Raw genomic sequence first — 5,737 nt, 5'->3', positions numbered from 1 at the left:
AACGTTCGGTGCACGTAGAGTCGTATTAGTGGCAGAGAGGACTTGAGAGAATATTGATCTTACCTTTAGCTCCTTGTGGGTTCAACACTCCATACTTATCACTTCCACCTTTGGGAATTGCTACGATGATTCCCTGCACTTGGGGATTATCAAAATTCAAAATTCTGTATTATGAAACCTTTCATCGCATGAGCTTGATTGACAAGGATCTTAAGCCGTCAAACACTGTCTTTCACGGTGTGGTGCCGGGTGAGTCGGCGTATCCAGTGGGCAAAATATCTTTGGAAGTTGCCTTTGGAGATGATCATGAGTCCAGATCTGAGACTTTGACTTTTGAGGTGGTTAAAATCAAAAGCCCTTATCATGCTTTGTTTGGGCGGCCGGCTTATGCTTAGTTCATGGCAAGGCCTTGTTATATTTATTTGCAGCTTAAGATGCCGGGTCACAAGAGCACCATCACAGTGCATGGAAGCCGAAAGATAGCCTTGGAGTGTGAATAAGGCGACACTGCTTATGCTGAGTCTGTTTGTGCAACAGAAGAGTTGAAGTTTTACAAGGATAATGTTGACCCAGCGGATATGACATCTTTGAAGAAGCCAACCACAGAGCATGACCCCCTGTTGAAATTTAAGTCGGCGGATGACACCAAGCTAGTTGACTTCGTTCCTGGCAATTCATCTAAGCAGTTCAACATCAGTGCTAATCTGGATCAGAAATAGGAAAGCGCGCTCATCGGGTTCATCCATGAGAACCGGGATATCTTTGCATGGAAACCTTCAGACATGCCAGGTGTACCGAGGGAACTTGCTGAGCACACTCTCAATATTGATCCAAAGATTAAACCGGTCAAGCAATTCCTTCACCGTTTCAATGAAGAGAGGCGCAAGGCCATTGGTGAAGAAGTGGCCCGGCTCTTAGCGGCTGGGTTTATTGTTGAAGTTTTTCATCCTGAGTGGTTGGCTAATCCGGTGCTGGTACATCAGAAAAACGGCACTTGGCGCATGTGTGTGGATTATACGGATCTTAACAAAGCCTGCCCGACCGATCCCTTTTCTCTCCCCCGTATTGATCAAATCATTGATGCTATGGCAGGTTGTGAGCGTTTGAGCTTTTTGGATGCTTATTATGGTTATCATCAGATCAAGATGGCAGTTAAGGACTAGGAGAAGACAACCTTCATCACTCCCTTTGGAGCCTTCTGTTATGTGTCTATGCCTTTTGGGCTCAAGAGTGCCCAGGCGACTTACCAGCGGTGTAAAATGCCTTCATGGTCAAACTGGGCGTAATATTCATGCTTATGTGGATGATATTGTGGTGAAGTCTAGGAAGAAGAAACCCTGATAGATGATCTGAAAGAGACCTTTGACAACCTCCGGGTCTATAAAATGATGCTTAACCCGGCCAAATGTGTCTTCGGCGTGCCAGCAGGCAAGCTCTTGGGTATTCTGGTTTCTGAAAGAGGCATTGAAGCTAACCCGGAAAAGATCAAGGCTATTACCTCCTTGGCTAAACCGGCATGTATCAATGATGTTCAGCGTCTGGCGGGTCGTATTGCAGCTTTGAGCCGGTTCATAAGCCGGTTGGGTGAAAAGGCCACCCCCTATATCAGATGATGAAGGAGACAAATCACTTTGTCTGGAGTGATGCTGCTGATCAGGCGTTTGAGGCTTTGAAAAACAGTTGGCAGAACCGTCGGTTCTTGCTGCTCCCATTGATAAGGAGCATTTGTTGTTATATGTGGCTGCCAACAACGAGCTGTCAGTGTGGCGATTGTGGTGGAAAGGAAGGAGTAAGGCAAAGAATACCCAGTTCAGCGGCCGGTTTACTACATTAGTGAAGTGCTCATTGAGTCGAAACAGAGGTATCCGCATTGGCAGAAGCTTGTATATGGGGTGTTCATGGCTAGTCGAAAGCTTAAGCAATATTTTCTGGCTCATCCCATTACAGTGGTTAGTTCTGCTCCCTTAGGGGATATTATTCAAAACACAGAAGCCACAGGTCGGGTAGCCAAGTGGGCCATTGAGCTTGGACCCCATGGTTTGAAGTATATGCCTCACACAACCATCAAGTCTCAAGCACTTGTGGATTTCATAAATGATTGGACAGAGCTACAGATGCCTGAGGAGAAGCCGGATAACACATATTGGACTATTCACTTTGATGGATCCAGACAGTTGGAGGGCTCGGGGGCTAGAGTTGTTTTAACTTCCCCACGAGGTGATAAATTTTGTTATGTTTTAAGGTTGATGTTCCCTTGTACTAACAATGCAGCTGAGTACGAAGCCTTGATCCATGGTCTCCGGATGGCTAAGGAGATGAATTGAAGCTAGGTGAGGTGTTTTGGTGACTCAGACTTGGTGGCTCAGCAAGTTTCAGGCACTTGGGATTCTAAGGATCCGCTCATGGTGGCTTATCGCCGTGAGGTTGATTCTATTGCTGGTCACTTCAAGGGTTATCAAGTGGAACATGTTGATCGTAGGAAAAATGAGGCGGCTGATGCTTTGAGCCGGTTAGGGTCCCAGCGTAAGCCGGTGCCACCTAACACTCTCCTGGATATCCCGCATAACCCTTCAGTCAAATTGCCTAAAGAGGAAGATCTCGCTATTCCTGACCCGGAAGCACAATTAGTGGCAGCTCTTCATGCTATTCCGGATTGGACGGTCCCATATTTGGCTTATATGACCAGGGGCGAGTTACCTGAGGGTGAAACTTTGGCCAGGCAGATAACCGACAGTCTAAGTCAATGACTATCATCAATGGAGAGTTGCATCATCGCAGTGTCATAGGGGCGTTTCAACATTGTGTTTCTCCTGAGGAAGGCTGTGAGATCTTATGAGAGATTCATGAAGGAGATTGTGGTCATCATGCCGGCTCTAAGTCTCTCGTAGCCAAGGCTTTCCATCATGGATTTTATTGGCTGATGGCTCATGCTGACACAGAGGATTTGGTCAGTAAATGTGATGGTTGTCAGAAATTCTCACGACGAGCTCATGTGCCGGCTCAAGAATTGAGGATGATTCCCATTGCTTGGCCGTTTGCAGTCTGGGGGCTTGATATGGTTGGACCTTTCAAAAGGTCCAAGGATAAAAAGACCCACCTTTTGGTGGCGGTTGACAAATTTACAAAGTGGGTTGAAGCAGAGCCGGTTAGTAAGTGTGATGCAGCGACGGCGGTTCAATTCATCAAAAAGGTGATTTTCCGTTGTGGCTTTCCCCACAGCATTATAACTGATAATGGAACTAATCTGTCCAAGGGTGCTATGAAAGAGTTTTGTCAACGAGAGCATATTCGACTTGATGTATCATCAGTTGCTCACCCCCAGTCCAATGGTCACGCTGAGAGAGCCAATCAAGAAACTTTGAGAGGCATCGAACCCCGGCTTATGGTCCCTTTGCAGAGGACGCCGGGTTGTTGGGTGGAGGAGTTACCCTCAGCGTTATGGAGTATCAATACTACCCCCAACAGATCGACGGGTTACACGCCTTTCTTCATGGTTTACGGAGCAGAGGCGGTTCTCCCTAGTGACATCCGTCATGACTCGCCCCGAGTGGCGGCTTATGTTGAAGCTGATAATGAGAAAGCACGTCAGGATGCACTTGACCTGTTGGATGAGGAGCGTGACCTTGCGGCGGCTCGTTCGGCGATTTACCAGCAAGATCTGTGTCGTTACCACAGCCGCCGGGTTAAACCCGGACCTTTCAAGAAGGCGATTTGGTGCTCCGGCTTATCCAGGACCAAACTGATATGCACAAATTATCCCCACCTTGGGAAGGGCCCTTTGTGATCAGCAAGAATCTAAACAACGGGTCATATTATCTTATCGATGTTCGAGACCACAAGGACTCACGCACGTCGGAGGAGGAGACCCACCGGCCGTGGAATATTGCTCATCTTCGGCCTTATTACACTTGAGCCATTGGCACTTGTGATGTACATATTTATATCCGTGTATATATTATGATGAATATAATTAAGCCGGCATCCTTGATAATTCAGGGTTTCTGTCGTTTCATTTCTCAGAATATGAGTCTTTATTGTCACTTCATATGATCACTTGGGGGCTTGACGCCCGGTCTAAAGGGACCAAAGAGAGTCTGCTGCACAGCACAACTCAAACATAGGTACTCGGTGAGCACATCTCAAAAAAATATCACTTGGGGGCTCCCTGTTCACAGAACATAGCTTTGATAACCCCTTCTTGGCTTGAAACGCCAGGTGTATAACACCAAAGAATTTCAGTTGATCCTGCCTTGTATGTCTGCCACTCCGCCCAGGTAATCCTGGAATGACCCGCCGAACTCTTGACAGTCAATCTTATTAAGACCCTGAACTTGTCAAGGTTAAAACGGCGGTTGATCATGTGAGGTCCGGCTTACAAGGTTTGAAGGATTAGCTTGTGGCTGTGCAAGCCCATGAGAAGCACTTGGGTTTTAGGCCTGGCCGCCTATGAAAGCCTCGTTTTTGATTTTTTGAAGATTCTTTTCTGAAGTTTTTTCTCTTGTGACAAGTTGATATATGATTGGAAATTAATGACGGCTATCATGCCTTATGGTTCATATCATGAGCCTCTCTGGGGTTTTATTTCACCCAACCTGGTTTTGGACTATAAGTCACCAGGATATGTTTGGAGTGTTATGCTCTAGGCTATGGAATAATGTCTTTTGCTGCATGCGGTGTTATAAGCCGGCAACATGACTAATTGAACAAAGGCATTGTGCTCTGTTTCTGGATTATTACCTTCATTGCACGATATATGATGAACCGGCAGTGTGAACAAATATCACAGGTATGATATTTTGTTATGATTATATAAGGTTGCGAGTAAGCCGGCCCTGGTTATGGACTATTTGTCCCCAGAGGTTTTTTGGGGTACTGTGACCCGCCCTGGGGTAAACCGCCAGGGCACTCGTGATCTATTTTGTCTGCAGGAAAAATGATAAGTCTGGCTGCATAAATCGATGCTATCATAAGCATAAGTGGCAGATCTTCAATTGCCGGATCAGCAGTGTTATGCAAACAAAACATGCACAATGGCACGACAGATCAAGAGTTTAACTAGCCTATTACAAGGCATCTGATGGTCCAATGAGGATAATTTTTTTGGAGACGTCAGCACAACAAAATATTATGTTTAATAAACCGGCCCATGACTGTTGGCGGGTTTAAGCCTCCGGATCATCCTGCGCCTCTTCTTCGTCTTCAGCTCCTTGATTATCCGTCAGTTGGAAGTCAGGCGTAGCCCAGTTGATACCGGTCACAGCTTCATCATCAATAAGGCTTGATGGATCAATGTCAGGAGCGAAGGTGTGCTTACGAATCGGCGGGATGAGACCCATCGGCCTATACAGACGCTTTCATTTTCTTGTTTTCAGCGTCATAAGCCGCCTGGTATGTGGATAGATTGGTTTCATGACCCAACTTACTGGCTAATGGACGCATTGCTCTTGCTATTTCTGCAAAATTGTCAGCACTGAAGGTAGATCCGCCCTCTTTAACGCTGGGACAGCCGTTGGCCAAGTCCTCCAGATCAAGATCTGCTTGCCATGCTTTTGCCCGGCTCAAAGCAGTCAAGGCACCAGCTCTGGCAGCTCCCCATTTTAAGTCATCAATCCTTTGGGGTAGTACGGATAACTGCTCCAATGTATCTTTGATGAGTGTGGATGGAGATTTCTTGTGCATAACAGCAGCAATGGTACGTTGGGTGACAATATATAATTGTTCTACAAGAGTGTAGACA

The sequence above is a fragment of the Aegilops tauschii genome, chromosome 5, assembly GCF_002575655.3.
Source record: "Aegilops tauschii subsp. strangulata cultivar AL8/78 chromosome 5, Aet v6.0, whole genome shotgun sequence".
Classification (NCBI taxonomy): Eukaryota; Viridiplantae; Streptophyta; class Magnoliopsida; order Poales; family Poaceae; genus Aegilops; species Aegilops tauschii.
The sequence above is the reverse complement of the archived record's forward strand: the minus strand, read 5'-3'. Positions refer to the sequence as shown.